We start from the raw sequence: 16,718 nt of genomic DNA, 5'->3' as shown, positions 1-16,718 counted from the left end.
CCTGAGTGAAAATCAATCCATTTGTTAAGACTCTCATGGTGAACATTTGTGGTTTGCCTCCCCAGCCTCCATTCCCTCTTTTGGCCATAACTACCCTCCCCCCACCCCCCCCAGTCTGTTTGGACACTTCTCTCTCACCATTCTCAGTCCATGTGGTTGGGGTGGGCTCCTGTCCATATGAGCTGAGCCCAGGACCATAACCTGTCAGTGCATCCCCCTCCCTGACCGTAAAAATTGGGTCATTGTCTTAGTTTCTTCAGGCTGCTAAAACACAGACTATGATACCATAGACTGGGTGGGTTATAAATAAGAGAGTCACAGTTCTGGAGGCTGGGAAATCCAAGATCAGGGGCCAGCATGGTTGGGTGACGGCCCTCGTGCAGGTTGCAGACTTCCCTTGTATATTCATATGACAGTTGGGGCAAGAGAATTCTCTTGGGTCTCTTTTATAAGGGCATGAACCCCATTCGTGAGGGCTTCACCCATATAACCTAAGTACCTCCCAAAGACCCCATCTCCTAATACCATCACATTATAGGTTAGGATTTCAACGTACACATTTTTGGGGATATAAGCATTCAGACCATAGCAGTGATGGTCCCCCCTCTGAATCGGTCAGAGCAAATGACTTTTCCTGTTGGAAGAGAGATATGTGCTCTTTCCTGATGGATCTGCTTTGTCCATCCATCACCTGGGGTCACCATTGTAGATGGCAGAGCTCTGAAAGAGGGAGTCTTGATTATATCAATTTAACCCTTTAATCCAGATGTGTGTGAAGTAAGACTTACCTCTAGACATTTCTTAAAAATTTTCCCCTGACCAGTGGGGCTGTTGGTTGGGTGTTGTTCTGCAAAGTGAAAGTTTGTGGGTTTGATTCCCAGTTAGGGAACATGCCTGGGTTGTGGGTTCAGTCCCTGGTCTGGGCACTTGCAGGAGGCAACTGATTGATGTTTCTCTCTCACATTGATGCTTTTCTCCCTTCCTTCCCCTCTCTCTAATAAATAAATAAACAAATAAATATTTAACAAAAAAGATTTCATGAACTAATAAACTCCCTCCTTTTACTTTAGCTAATCTCAGTTGGGTTTTCTGTCCCTTGCAAACCAAGAAAGTACTAATGGATATTGGCCTGTGACCTTTGGGTCAAAGTCACATTATCAATATTCTCAAAGGTTGCCAGACTTTGAAATGAGCTTAGTCATTTTGCTTTTTAGTTGGGTGCCACTTGATCCTAAGTCATGATCAACTCTTTAATTCCAACTGTGTGAACATGCCTCTTGGTTTTCAAAAGCCCTAAAGTTGATCTGAAGGCCAATCCCTCCGAAGTCAGAAACCCGTAACTCACTTGCCATCCCCTGGGAGCCAGCAGATTGGGTCCCAACTCCTTGGATGAATTGGGAGGAACTTCCAGTCATCTATCGATTCTAGGGATAATTTTACACTGCGGGAGGAGTAGAAGGCTACTGGTCATCTGGGCTTTCAGTCCTAGAGTCCATCTCACCCTCCCTGTGTTTCTAAAGAGGTTAGAACAGTTGTTTTCAGAACAATTTCCTGGCTGAGCAAATAGTACAACACAGTTGTCATCACCAAAGGCAATGGAATTCATGGCCCAAATTCTTGTTGTCCCTGAGTAGGAGCTTGCCACCCAGTGATTTATTTCATGGTGAAACCTTCCAGCAAACGGGTTTAGAGGCTGTTGAAATGTGCGTGTATTTTTGTGTGTTGAGTTTTGGGGATTTTCTGCTTTGATCTAGTTGGCAAAATGAAACCATATGAACTGAGAGCATGGCCATTTGGGCTTCCAGCTTTCTGCAGTTACATTCGGTCTCTTTGCACATTCCTATAGACATTCGGCCTTCAAAGTTGTGTGGTGGAGATTGGGCCCGAATCCTGTAAGTGCCAATAAAGCCTATAAGTCAACTGTATATGAGATTGGGTCCTACAAAAAAAAGAAGGAGAACTGTGGTCAGGACTATATACCCTGGGGTCACATACCTCTGCTCCTTTTAAGCTGTGCAATTCTAGGAAGAAGGGACTCTCTGGGGAACCACATTTCTCTTGCCTTTCCAAGACCGGCTGGGGTGTTACCGACTTCCCAAATTCCTCCATGTTTTTTCCTGCTTATGATCTTCCTAGGCTGCTTAATTCTATTATGTAGGCAGATTTTTAATTTGCCATATTACTTGATTTTTTTTTTTGGTGGGGGAAGTCTATGTAAGCCTTTTCTCTGTCTCTAGCCTGAAAATGCTGGACGGGCCGAGACTCTGCTTTACCTCTATAAACCAACCTCTCCTACCACCCACCTGGTATGTAGCATGGTGCCCTGCCTAGACAGGGTGTTTGATATGGCCTTGTTGACCTTGGGGCCTTTGTTGTCATGGGGGTCAGGGTAGCCAGTGGATGTGAGGGAAGAGTCTGAGAGCGGAAGTTAGGTTTGGGAGGGAAGGTGTAGGTGGGTGGACAGAAGAGCCAGGAGTAGGTCAGTGGGAGAAGGAGGCTACACCACCACTCCACTGTCCAAGCTGTGTTCATGTGCCCCACTGGCGGCACTGAGCCCTCAATGGAGTGAGCCTGGATTCATGGCTTGAAGTAGAGACATGGAGGAAAAATAAACTATAGCCATTTAAACCAGATGAATTGACCTGCTGGTCTGGAGCCCTTCCCCTGGGCCAGCCCTGTTAGGTGGTCTGCGCTCTGAGCCACAAGGTGTGGACGACATAGAAGAGATAGTGGACAAAGGGCTTGCCCTTGTCCTTCTTGGGCAGAGAGCTTGGAGGAATCGAGTTGGTCTCTGATCCTTTGCTGTCTGCAGCCTTATTCTAAGGGTCTCGTGGACACAGGGATTTTGAAAATCCCAGCCTCACAGCCCTGTTACCAATGTAGCTGTGCTGAAATGAGGCTTGATCCCTGTCTACTGCTTCCACCCCAGGATGGCGGCTGCCTCTCCGTGGGAGGCAGCACCCCCCTTTCCCCTGCCCATTGGCACTATGTTCGGTTGTGACCAGGGAAGAAATTGACAGCCTTACAGAAGAATAGCCCTGCCCTTCCCCCTCCCAACATGAGATGGCCTGGACACTGGATCCCAGACTCAGCTGGGCTCATGGGAGAAGGACAGGGAGAGGGAGAGGGAGAGTGAGGGAGAGGGATAGGGAGAGAGAAAGGCTGAACAGGAAAAGGGGGAAAGGACAAGTGCAAAGACACAAAAAGCACTTCCTCTCTCTCATCCTGGGCCCCTGGGAGGCTGGGGTGAGAGTGAAGTTCGCAAGAGTCAGGCACTTGCAGGGACTTCCAGTGGTGAGCAACATACTTCGGGGAGGAGACATCTACCAGCACCTCCCCTCCTTGGTGACCACGTGAGTGGCCTTGAATAGGCAGCTGGGCCTGAGCCAGTCCCTGATCCTTCCACTTACTGTCTCTATGACTTAGGCACATCATCTCCCCTTTCAGTGCCTCAACTTCCTCATCTGTAAAATGGATATCCTACCACCGCCCCTACAGGCAAGTCAAATGAGACTACCGCGAGGCCGTGCTTTGTCAATTGTAAGGTTCCCACTGCAGTGATGATGGACACTGCAGGGACAGAGCACAGGGTCTCCCTGCTGCAATGCTGGGGGTCTGCAGGGGACAGCAGAGACAGGAACATCTGCTCCAAGGAAGGCAAATTGGTCCCACAGGAGCTTGGATCTTTGCCCTTTCGTCCTGGGCCACCAGAAACCAGGAACTCAGCAGAGCTTGGAGGAGGTGAGTATAGGTGGCTGAAGTGAACAGAAAAACAGGCCGAGAAACGGCGGCCCTTGCTGCCACTGACTTATCTAGTCACTTGGCCCGGTCTCAGAGTTGGTTCCCTTCCAGACAGCGGCAGGAACCGCAGGGGCTCGTGGATCTTCCAGCGTGATACTTTTATGGAGGTGGTGTTTGGGGACTCAGGAAGAAAACCAGCCCTCTGGCATTGTCTCAGTCTTGGTTGTCCCTAAAAATACGATGTGATGCAGCTAATGAGAAAGCACAACAGGCCTGGCTCGTCATGACCTAATATAGCCTGGCATTCAAACCGAACCAGCACGTAAATGGGGACTTGTAATTGAAAACACAAGATGTCTCTCTGATGGGATGGCAGGCAGCCTGCTGGGCTCGCTACGGGGGCATGCCATGGGGGCCGGCGCAGATCACCGGTACAAGGTTGGGGAGCTTCCTGGATTTACCACGTGGGTGGGGTGGGGCCCCAGCTGAGAGTACCCCTGCAGCCTCTTATCCACATTCTGGCTTGTGGGTTGTCATCAAGCTGACCAGCCCAACTCGCTCTTTGGGTAAGAGCAGTGGGCTCAGGGACAGCTGGGTCAAAAATTCCATCACCCCCAGCTTTTTGGAGAGCAGCACAGGTTACCCTCCCCTGTCCCCCCAGCCCCGCCCTGTAGACACCCTGGCTAGCCTGGCTATGGTCCCACATGGAATCTCTGGGAAAGTCTGGCCCAGCCTTGCCACCTCAAACAGTGGATTGATGCCAACCTCTAGTGTAGACACATCATGGCGGCAACACCAATGGGTTGTTCTTCTTCTTCCTCCCTCCTTCTGCATAGATGTGGTCCTGTGGGTCCGCCATGGAGCTAAAGGGCTTGGGAGATGCTCTGTGTTGACTTGTGACTCAGGTCTGGCAGGAAGAGGGGGCAGAACATGGAGGGGAGAAGCAGCTCTGCCAGGGACCCGCTTACCCTGCCTGCCAGAGACTTGGCTGGTGTGGGCACTGTAAGTCGTAAGTCCTAGGAAGCCTGTCAGTCATGTGACTCCCTGGATGGTGGGTCACCCTAAGCCTGCTTGTCGTGGGGGTCCAGTGTGCTCTGGACTGGTGTTTCAGGCAACTCACCCAAGGTCCCGGGGCTACCAGCTGGCAAAGCGAGGACTTGAATCCAGGACCCTTGATCACAAGTTCAGGGTTCTTTGTCTCTTGCCTGATGTCTCAGGTTGTTCCACGAGGCAGGACACTCGGCTCTCTGCAGCGATCTTGGCCAAGGCCTTCCCCCGGGATGGAAGTGGTGGTGAAACAGCAGAAAGAGGGAGCCTGTGGAGACTTGGTCACTCTTGGGGGAGTAAAAGCTCATGGGACCCCAAGAGGGGACTCAGTCTCTGCCTTAATAATTGCCTTTCTAGCTAGAAATAAGCCACAGACTTGCCTGTGGGTGCCTGGCTCAGGTGCCACTCTTTGCCACCTACACACCCATACCAGGGAAAATAGGTAAAGAGCATGGCTTATAGAGATGGCGTTACTCTTGTTTCCCCTAAATAATTTATTCTTCAACAAATATTCATTGCATATTTGTTCTTAAATGTGTTCTTCCCTCTGTCTGGCACACACTTGTCCCCTCTTCCCTTCCCCCTCCTCCTCTCCATCTTTACCTCACGTCTGCATCCCAATTTCACCCATTCCTCAGGTCTCAGCTTAGTATACTAAATTTATTGAACACTTAGTGCTGTGTAACTCACTTAATCCCCATGAAAACTGTATGAAGCTACTAGACCCATTTCACAGCTGAGGGAACTGCGCGGTTAACTGGCTTGTCCAAGGACACGTGAACTTACCCAAAGGCCAGAGCGCAGCCTGGCCTGCGCTGACTCAGGCAGGAGGGCGTTCCCGATCCCCATGACCCAGCTCGCAAAGCCTCTGTGGTTACTCCCAGTTGGAACACTCGCCACAGAGCTGTGTAATACCCATTCCTCTTGTGTTTCCAGGAAACAGTTCCTGGAGGGCTGGGACGCACCTGTGCTTCATCCCTGGGTGTAGGCATTTTTAAAAAGCTCAGTAAGTGAACTTTGAATGAACACAATGAATTGATGGATGAAGGAATGGTTTACATTAATGCTGATGCTGCCCTGAGGCTGAGGTCCTCAGTGGAGGCTTTGGTTTTATCACTACGAGGCACCACACCCTGGCAGCCTCGAGCCAGGGGGCTCTTGTTGTCACAGGATAAATGCGACTCTCCATTCTGGAGTCCTCATTTAACTGTGAGGTTGGGGAACAAGGTGATTTTTGAACACCAGCACAAACATGGACTTTTTTTTGGAGTGGAGAGATATTTTTGTGAGTTCTCAGAATGCCACTGAGATTCAGAAGGAAGTTCGTGCTTGTAGTGGCCTCTATAGGCAAGTCTCAGGCCTCACTAAGCCCTTCACCCCCATTGTAATCTCTCCTATGCTGTTGGGGGTGCTTCGGTGAAAAGTTTGAGAAATGCTGCTCAGAGGAGTGGCTTGAACTTGAGGCACAGGTGACTTGACTGGTGTGGGGGGCAAGGGGCACCGCACTAGCAAATGCATGGAGATGGGGACTCGCAGCAACTCTCTGCTCGCTCCTGGGAGCTGGGAGAGCAGTCGGTCACTGTGAATGGCTTTAGCTTGGAGCGCGCCAATGGCTGTTGAAATAAACGCTTTGTAGCCACATCCTGAAGTACCACTATAGCCTCTCGGAAAACCTCACACTATTTTTAGTCCCTTTAGCTAAAGAAAATACCATCTCTTTTCCTCCCCACAAGCCAGTTCATTGTTGATCTTGCCAGGGTCTTAAAACCCTGTTCTCCTTTTTAGCTCAGTGAGACCAATTAGCAGTGGGGTGGAGTTCCTCTGTCTATTTCTATTTTCATATCTTGTGTCATTTGTTCACATGGGAAAAATCCAGCTTTGTCCCCATGCGGGGCCCTGTGTAACCTGGCTTTGTGTCTGTCGTAGGCGTGTGATTGCTTTGAATCATGGGGGGAGATGTGAAAGAAGGAACATCAGAACTTAAGGTCCCAGGCACCTGAGGTTGTCATGACTGGTGCTCAGCACTGACCTTGTTATTTCAGAAGGGTTTCCAAGGAGAAGAGGAGGAACAGTGCCTCCCAGGACAAGAGGGGTGACTTTCTCCATTGGAGGAATTCACTCTAATTTAATAGGGACGCCAGAAGATGCTCGGCGGTCGCAGTCCTTTGCAGTTTTCAAAAATACTGTTCTTTGGTGGTCTATGTGTGTGTCTATAACCATAATAGGGAAGTGAACAGAGGGTGGAGGGGCTGATGCTGTCTGGAGGGACCAGGGAAGACCACAGGGGAAGTGACATGCCAGCTGGGACTTAAAGGATAAGAAGAAAGGAAGAGAGGTTGATAAATGTGATACTGGCCACTGGTATCTCCCCATCCCCAGGTGTAGCACAGGCTGCAAGGTGCTGTGAAGGGTGCCACCCCACCCCCCTGAGCAGGCCCCACCCCCTTTTCTCACCGTAAACAAACATCTGTTTGCCTCCTCTCCATCTCAAAGCCCAGCTGGTTTCTAACAGGCCCATCACCTGGGTGGGTTTATGGACCCAGCCCTCCATCCCTAAAACCAGATGGCATCTGTGAGTCCTGAGTCCCCTGAACCGCAGAGGAAGGGACCCCTGCACACCCCACCAGGATCCCGCAGGCCTGGCCATGCACAGAATAGAAACTTCATTCCTTATTGCCATTGGAGCAGCAAGACACCCACAGGAGGCTCCTTTCCAACCCTGGCCAACTCGGGGCTGAGTTTCCTCCTCTGTAACACGGCGATTCTCACACCGACTTTGCAGGCTGGTCGGGAGGATTAAAGGCTGTGTGCATCAGGAGCTACCTGACACGGTACTTGGCACACAGCAGGGGCTTAGCGCCTGCCCGCTGTCCTGGTGGCCTCAGCCCACCATCTCCGGGGAGTGTCCAGGTGAAAGGAGCTGACATCCAGCAGGATGGCCCTCCTAGCACCTGGGGAAGGTAAGAGGCTTGGGGGCACCACCCACTCTTACTGGGTGGCAGGGAGGTTGCTGTTGTCACTGAGAAGTAGAGCTGGGGCCGGACACTCTTAGTGAATGACATAAAAGCAGGAAAATCGCATGCCCCAAACCTCCCCACTTTCCTCTCTTCACAGCTTTCCCGCATCTGCCCAGACTCCCAGGAGGGATTCTGCTGGGGAGGGGGTTCCATGAGGGCTCTCTGTGATGCCCACAGCAGCAGCCCCTTGAACCCCAAGGTCTGTGCTTCTCTGCCAAGCATGAGCAGAGTGGCCTAAACATGGGGTGGCCCAGGCTGGCAGATAATTGCATACCCTTAAAACAAACTCATCTTCAATTCAGAGGGTATCAGGGAGGACCTGAGTTGGTGGTCCTCAGTCTCTTCCCAAATGTACCCAGCAAACCAAATGCTCATCAGAGAGTCGTCGCCACCCTGTTGAGGGGCTGTCTTATGTTCTGAACACATGTCAGTGGCCATTTGCTGTCTCCCAAACCTTCCAACATCATAGGGCATGCCCGAAAGCCACTCTGGTAAAGGTTACCCTTCATGATAAATCTTCAGTGGGGGGTTTTGTGTCCCCTACAGATGAGGTTCCAGTCAGCTGCCCAGCTACCCACCTGTCAATGTTACTGAGGCCCCGAGATAATTCCCTTCTTACAAACCTGCAGACCTGCAAATGCCAGCAATCACCCAGATGATAGCTGCTCAGACCCCAGCCATTCGGCCGCCTTTTCTCCTCGCCCTTCACTGCTGAAAGGGTGAGGACGTCTCTCAAGCCACCTGGCATGATACAGGGACCCCCATTTGTCTGTACCACGTCTATTTAAAGAGTCAGCAGTTCTCACCCAGCTTCCTCAGCAACGTGCTGAAAGATGGAAAAGATGGAGGCCCTGCAGGTGAGGGGGCCAGGTAGACTGAGCAGGATGTATAGTGAGATGGTATATTAGCAGTGAGAAATAATAATATTATTAATATTATGAAGTTACCACTGATGAGCACTTACCACACTCCTGGCCCTGAACTCACACTTAACATTGATTACTCCCTTCCACCCAACTTGTGGGGGGACATTATTCTCATCCCCATTTTACAGCTGAGGAAAATGAGGCTCATAGAAGATGACCGCAGATAGTCAGTACATGGGAAAACCTGGGCACACACCCTAGGGGTTTGTCTGAACCCCTAGGCCACCTCATGGGCTGCTGCCCCCTCTGGTTGTAGATACCGGTCTTGGCCCTGCTGCTTCCTAATTTGGTGGGGCCCTGGGCCCACCTTTCCACCCCCATTTGTTCCCTCAGTTGTAGGATGAGAATGATGCTGTGATTGATTAGCCATGCCTGAAAGGGAGGAGTGATGGCACCTGTGTGAACCCCTATTTAGAGATTACATGAGATTTTCCCACCCCTACCTGTCCAGTCTGTACTCATCAGACCTTTGAAATAAAAGGTCAGTCCTCTAACATTAGGGGTCCCATATGCTGTGCCGGGCACAGTGCCCGACACGCTCCAGAATGGTCTAGCCTTCACTCAGCTTCCAGAGTGGACGTCCTACAAAACAGACACCCTCAGCTCCCTGTGGCCTGTAGCCACACATGTGACCCTTCAAAGTCTGCACCCAGCTTTCCTCCCTAGTCTCATCAATGCTCTTCCTACCCACGCACCTTATAACGTAGCCGTGGAAATCTGTCTCTCCCTGTGTCCTGAATTCACAGCGCCCTTTTATGCCTCTTTGCATTTGCACATGCTGTTCCCTTGCCTGGAACCTCTCTCCCTTTCTTCTTATCCTTTAAGACTCAGCTAACACGTCACTTCCTCTGACAAGTCTTCCTGATCCCTCTAGACAGAACCGGCCCCTCCATCACCTGTTTCCCCAGCATTCTGTTTGTTTCCCTATTCTAGTGGACACGTGACCATTCAGGACGCAGCAAGCTGTTTCTCCCCTAGCCCATTGGCCTCCACAGGGAGGGGACACTGTGAGATTCTGTAGTGTGGCACTGTCCCTGGCTCATAGATGGAAGGGGCTGGGTGGAGGTTTAGGGGCTGAACCAACATGAGGATAAAGGAACTCAGGATGTGTTGTCAGTGACTTGAATTTCTATTCCCATTTATTCCTGCCAGCCAAGGACGTGGCTTAACTCACCCTCGTTGTAATGAGAGCTGAGGAGGAAGAACGGTGATTACATGTGCTTGATAAAACTTCTCTGTTTCATGTTTGGAATAAAAAGGGGAAGGTTAAGATAAAACAGGGCTTATTTTCTATCCAAGCTGAGCTGGCTTCTCCAGGCAGGGCTGGTGTCAAAGCCTCCCCTGCTGAGCCAGGGCAGGGAGAGAGGCACTGAGCTGGGCGTGATGGGGGCAGGAGCAGGTGTGGCAGTGGGGCAGAGGTTGCCCCGGGGAAGGGTGCAGGCCGTTTCACGGGAGGAGAGGCCTGAGCGGTGGCTGGAGGGAAGAGCCGGAGTTCATCAGGTGGGCCGGCTGGTCCAGGCAGGAACAGCAAGTGCAGGGACTGTGGATGTATGTCTGAAGGGCCGCTACACCTGGAGCTCCACGCGGACAGGGGGAGCCCCTGCTGCCTTCCTCCTCAGCCAGATCCTCAGCTCTCAGAGGCTGCGCCCCATCCTGTGCTCAGCACCGGGCCACTGTAGGGGACACTGTGGAGTGCTCCCTGACCCGCTTGCTGGTTTTTCTGTTCCTGGCTGGCCTGTTGACATATTCTGTGCGTCGGTCTGTGTGGCACGTGGGATCTTTCCGAGGTGGCAGAGGCTGTAAGTTTTCCTAAGAGTGGGCTGTGGCTCTGTCTCATACTCACATGGAAGGGCAGGGAGGGAGAGCAATCCCCCCACACCTCGGAGCTACCATCCATCACCCCTCCCATTGAAAACCCAGGCAGGCGGACTTGGAGCGGTGTAGCCATGGAGGGCAGAGGTCCCACGGACCCCCTTGGAGCCGAGCACGAGTGGAGAGGAGCAGCTCAGGCACTAATGAGAGTCCCTGGACGCTTCCTTCATCTGCCCCCTTCATAGGACTGGGAGGGCTGCGGCCTCAGGACAGCCTCACAGGGCTCAGTCCTGCCCTCACAGCTTCTCCCCCAAGGAGGTGGCCAGGATTTCAGCGGGGTCATCCACATCATCATCCTGGACCGATCCTGCCCAAGGCCCTGCTGAGCACCTGGCACTGCGCCCTGGCATGTACTCCGAGAGCCTTCCCTCGAGGGGCTCGGGGCTCAGGAGAGAGACCAGATCAGCAGTGAGAGTCAGCTAATGCATAGTGTGGATACCACCCGATGGTGCCTTGGAAACAGAACATCCCCAGGAAGTTGTGTGAGGTGAGTTTTAGTCACAAATACTGTTCGGCCTGACGCACATGTTGCCATGCCCCGTTCTGCGTAACTTAGACCTCAAAGCAGCACAGTCCAATAGAAATATCACGTGAGCCACATACGTATGTAACTGAAACGTTTCTGGTAGCCACATTAAAGAAGTAAAAGGAAACGGGTGAAATTAATTGCAGTAATGCATCTCATCAAATATAATATATCCAAAATATTATTATTTCAACACATAATCAATATAAAATTATTACTGATTTTACATTTTTTTCATACTTCGAACTGCAGTGTGTTTTGCAATTACAGTGCATCCCAGTTCAAACTAGCCACCCTCCAGGGCTCCGTGGTTGTCATTAGCAACTATTGTATTGGACGCAGGGTCCCAAAGGTTAAAGCAAGGTTGTTAGCCTTTGTGTGCCTCGGTGTCCTCATCTGACAAATGGGGTGATAATAGTCCTTAGAGACAATGCACTCAAACAGGCCCTGGATCAGAGGCATTTCCCTACGTGTTCGTTCATTGTATCCTTGTTGGTGTGCTCAGGGCGTGTTAGAGGCGCTGGGTCTGAAAGGGACCCAGACGCTGGCCAGCAACAAGGGAGGTGACATGCTCAAAACCACCCCTGGAGCCCACACCTGGAGTCCCTGGGGGCCCACACTCTGAGCACCTCATCTCGGTTCCTTTGTTCTTCTGAATGTTTGGACCATCGCCCCCCCCCCACACCCTTCGGTTTTGGTTTTGCAAGTGACTTTCCTTAAACTTCACTCCTGTGTCCACCTTGATGGTGGGTCCTAATAACTTTTCATCTTCTGCCCCTGCCCTCTGGCTCTCTAGGACTGTGACTCCCGAAGCAATAGGCGTCAGAGTGAGGATGCTAAGTGTGGGGATGCTTTCTGCAGGCCAGAGCCACACCTCCCGCTTCCTGGGCACCACTCTGTTAGCTGGCCTGGGTCATGGGACCTGGTTTAGTTACTCCAAACAGCCTCTGTTGAGCGCCCACATGCCCTGCCACGACAAGCCCATGCCATAGGTATTATGCCTCACATGACACATGAGGAAGGTGAGGCCCTGAGAGTCTGAATGGCACAGTAGAGAGCGCTGGGCTGAGCCCAGAAGACATTTGTCCTGGACTTCATTTTGCCACTCTAAGGAGAAAGGTCAAGAGCATGGGGCAGGACCCCCCGTGTGGCATTTTGCCATTTGGTCAGTTTCTCCCACGTGCACTGTGGGCCTCATTAGGGGCTCCGATAGTTATGGTGTCCAGAGCTGAGGGACCCAGCCTCACTCCTTGCTCTGAGCTGCTCTTAGGGTTGTCTGCCAGTCAGAAAACGTTCGGCAACCTGGCTAGAGTCGCCGGTCAATGTTTCCGTGACCCATGGTGGGACCGATCAGCTCCCTGGAGAAAACAAATTGCCTGTCATGGCCCAGTAAGGGTCCTGTACTTCTCACTGTGGGCAGCTGGGCCAAGGAGGGTCTCACCAAGGGGTCCTTGCAGGGTCCACCTTCTGGCCTAGCTGTTGCCTTATTTCTTGCCCCCTGCTCTTTTCTCTAGGCCCCAGAATTCATTCATTCATCTAATATTTATTGAGCACCAAACTTTTGCTAGGCAAGTGGGACACAATGGTGAGCAAAGTAAGCACAGATTCTGTACCCATGAGTTTACTGTCCAAGAGAGTGAGACCCTAACCAGAAAATCCCTGGCCCAGGTGCATAATTACAACTGCCACCAATGCGGTGGGAGCATTGTCCCAGCAAGTCCAGCCCAGTCTGACTGGTTTGGTGTTGGGTCCAGCATCAGGATTGTTTTTCCAGCTTCCCAGGTGATTTTACGGTGCACCCAGGCCTGAGAACCACCAGCGTAGTGAGGCAGAGCTCAGGGAGGGGTGGGGGGGCTTCAGATTCTGTACTTGGGTGGTCTCTTCAGTTTTCTACTGGTGACTGGCTGTGGCACAATTTGATACAGTCTCATCAAAATGCAAAATTACATTTTTTTTTAATTTCCAGGAAATACACCGAGTACTTATCTTCGAGCCGCATGGTTTTCACTTAAATGGTCCCTGAGCCTCACGCCAGGGTCTGGGATGGGAGGAGGCTAAAGGAGATGGGGTCGGGGAAGGCGGAGAGGAGGTTGTCTGTTTTCATATTGTGCTTGGTAAATTATGATACAAATTGAAAATATATCAAAATGTATTAAAATTTAATTTCCTGAATAGCTAATACATTGACATGGAGAAAAGAAAAGGTCAGGAGTGACACCTCACCCTCTACCTCAGTCCCCTGTCCTTAACAGGTAACATTTTTGTTTATTTCTTTTATGTTTTTGTTTCCTTTGAAAATACAAATAAGTTAAAAAAATTATCCCCCCAATGCTTTATACCAAAATTTGCCCATCATACACCATATTTGGCTCTTCGCCCTAAGCACTACGTACGTCGTCGTTCTTTCTGTGTCAGAGCACGAAGAGCTTCCTCATGTTTCTTGCATCTTCTTCCAGACAGCTGGGCAGTGTGCTCTTCATGGGGAGATGTACCATAATGCCACAGCTTACTTAGCCAGTCCCGACTGGTGACCATTTGGCTGTTTCCCGTCTTCTTCCGCTGTAATGAGTTATGCTGCAGTGAATAACCCTGTAAATCTGTCACTCCCCATGTCTGCAAGTCTGTCTGGAGGGTGAGTCCCCAGGAATGGCGTCGCTGGGTTCAGGGGTGTACGCATTTGTAATTTAGGTAGATGTTGCCAAATCGCCCTCCACGGGGCTGCCCCCACAAGTGACGGATGAGGGATCTTGTCTCCTCACAGGCTCATCGACAGAGCAGATAGTTAAATGCTTGGCTTTTGGTCGAGTTGCTAGGTAGATGACATTATTTCAGGGCAGTTTTTTAAAAAAGATTGTATTTATTTATTTTTAGAGAGAAGGGAAAGGAGGGGGAAGGAAAGGGAGAGGAACATCTATGTAAGAGAGAAACATCAATTAGTTGCCTCTCGTACATGCCCCGACTGGTGACTGACCCACAACCCAGGCATATGCCCGGATTGAAAATTGAAGTGGCGACCTTTTGCTTTGTGGGATGATGCCCAATCAACTGAGCCACACCGGTCAGAGCTCAGCTCAGTTTTCATTTGCATTTTTAAAAATTACGAATGAGATTGAGCATTTTTCCATATATTTAAGGGTCATGTATGTTTCCTTGGCTATGAACTGTCTACTTACATCCATTTGTGTTAAATTTATACAATTAGAGAAATTAGCCTTTAATCTGGGATATAGGTTATAAATATTTACTTTCAAATTTGTACTGCTTACTTTTTCTGTGCATGTGTTCATTTTTATTCATTGATTGATCCATTTTTTTCTGAATTTGAGTCTTGGTGAGAGAATGTCTACCCGTGGCTGCCTAGAAATTCTGTGGTTTTCTTCCAGTAATTGTATGGTTTCTATTTTTAGTTTTAAATCTTTGATCCAGTTGGAGTTTATCCTTGTGTATGATGTGGGGGATGGGTCCAACTTAATTTTTCTCCAGATGGTCACCCAGGTGGCCCCGCACCATTTATCAGTTCATTCTGGTTTCCCGCAGTGATCTGAGGCAGCGCCGTGGTCACACTCAACTTTGTACATAGCTGGGTCTGATTCTCACATTATTACTCTGTTCTGTTGGGGTATTTGCGTGTATGCGGTGACACCTGGTTTAATCACTGGAGATAGACTGCACGTCCTTTTTAATAGCTTTCTATTTCAGAATGTGTATGGACATTTTTAAAAACATTTTCTATATGAGTTTTAGAATCTGATTGTCTATGTCTACATCTCCCCGTTGACGCTGTTGGTGTTTTAGGGACCAGTGGTTGGGAGTCCAGGCTCTGGAATGAGACTGCCTGCTTTCCATTTGCAATTGCCATTTACTCCATGAATTGGGGAAAATTCCTTAATTTTTTAAGCTTCACTTTCCCCATTATATATTTCATAAGATATTCTATTATGAGAACATCTACATAAAGAACTCAGCTCACACTACTTTATTTACTATGTACCAGGTGCAACAAAATGATTATTTTTTTATATTAATCTTATCTTCATCATCAGACTATCTTCGTGACTAAGTGTGAGCACATCAAAGTGGCCATATCTTGAAACTTGTTTGCGTGAAGGTCAGAATGCTGGATAGTCTTTCCATCAGCCCCGTTTCTTGAACTTGTCATTTCAGCCACGGCACGTGTGTCTGCCTCCATTAGGTTAGGCTATGGACCTTATGGTGAGAATTTAGCTAAGAATATTTGAAGCTCATGGTAGCACCTTCTAGAGTGTGGACTTCTGATAGGAAATTATAATTATTAATTTTTGCCGTATTTTAGGTTGAAGATGAAAATAAATCTATGCATATATATATGTGCACTCCACATTATGTGAAAGTATTTAAAAGTAAGTAGTAAATGAATAATGGAGACATTTTTCAACCCTCACTTCACACATGGGGAAACTAAGCCTCAGGAAGGGGAAGTAACTCACCCAAGCCACTAAGTGGGGTGTCAGGATTGGAACCCAGGTCTCTGCCAGCCCAAAGCATAGGTGGGCATCTGTCCTGTCTAAATTTTCCTGAATGAGGCTTGGAGCCCTTGGAATATTCCACTTGGAATTGCCCCAATAGTGTCTGTGTCAGAGCTCTGGTTTGAGGTGGCTTCAGGCCGTCGGTTGCAGAGTCCCTGGAGACTGGTTCTAAGGAGACTGAAGGACCTGGTGGGTAGATGTCCCAGGCCAGGCTCTGGAGCCAGCTTGGCCACTTTCAGCTGTGTGACCTTGGGTAGGTTACTGCATTTCTCTGAGCTCCAGGTTTCCCTTCTGTGAAGGGAGAGTGATAATTCCTACATGAATGTGTATGAAGAGCTTAATTCAGTGCCCAGTGATACTGGATTTGCAATACCTTTTACGTCGTTGTAAGGAATAGAACACCCAGCCTGAACTAGTTTAATTATAAAAGGTGATGTTTGACTCATGTAACCAAAGAGCCTGGAGGTGGATAAGTTGCAGGATTGGCTGGTCCAGGGCCTTGATGATGTCACCAGGGACCCAGGTCTTTTCCATCTCCCTGTTCTGGTTGCACAGGGTGTGGGGGGCTCTGCCCGCAGCCCTGCGCCTCCCCGCCACTGCCCCGGCTGCCATGGATGAGAATAAGTCTACCAAGACATGATCTGCTTCGGGAGGAAAGGTGGCTGATCTCTCAAAGGAGAAGGGCCAAGAGCCCGTTTCCTCAATGGGCTTTTATTGGGTTCAATTTGCACAGGAATACAGGTAAAGCTCATCAATCATTGTCAGGCAGTAAGGGTCAAACAATAGATAACAAAGAACTCCAGGGCTTATTCTGAGTCAGGGTCAGTTAGCTAAAAAGCTATAAAACTTTGGGGAACAAACTCATTTCATGCTTGGACCCTTATCAGAGAACTGAGGGTATTCTTAGCAAAGCAGGTTTCACAGGATTTTATGTATTCTTTCTTAGGCCTGATCACCTGGGGAACCCGCCCTTTCCAGCACAGGGCTGCACCGCCCTCTGTCATTGTTTCAGGTTTAAATCAGGCAGAGGAAGTAAGGCAGCCAAGAGATTAGGAGACTTCTTGCTGACAGAATGAGAACTCAG

At 49.7% G+C, this 16,718-nt stretch overlaps 1 protein-coding gene across 10 annotated transcripts in view; it reads left to right on the top strand.

Moving 5' to 3' along the window:
• The window catches only part of ADRA2A (adrenoceptor alpha 2A), a 52,668-nt gene that overhangs the window by 13,103 nt on the left and 22,847 nt on the right, over nt 1–16,718 (top strand). The window contains exon 1 of one of the 10 annotated variants that reach the window (XR_011651094.1): nt 10,151–11,090. The exons of the other annotated variants lie outside the window; for them this stretch is intronic. The gene's annotated coding sequence lies outside the window, so the exon portion shown is untranslated. Of the gene's footprint in view, nt 1–10,150; nt 11,091–16,718 lie in introns of those variants that run through there. 10 annotated transcript variants of the gene reach the window in all.

Source organism: Desmodus rotundus, chromosome 4 (genome assembly GCF_022682495.2).
Source record: "Desmodus rotundus isolate HL8 chromosome 4, HLdesRot8A.1, whole genome shotgun sequence".
NCBI lineage: Eukaryota > Metazoa > Chordata > Mammalia > Chiroptera > Phyllostomidae > Desmodus > Desmodus rotundus.
This window is presented reverse-complemented; position numbering and strand designations above follow the sequence as displayed.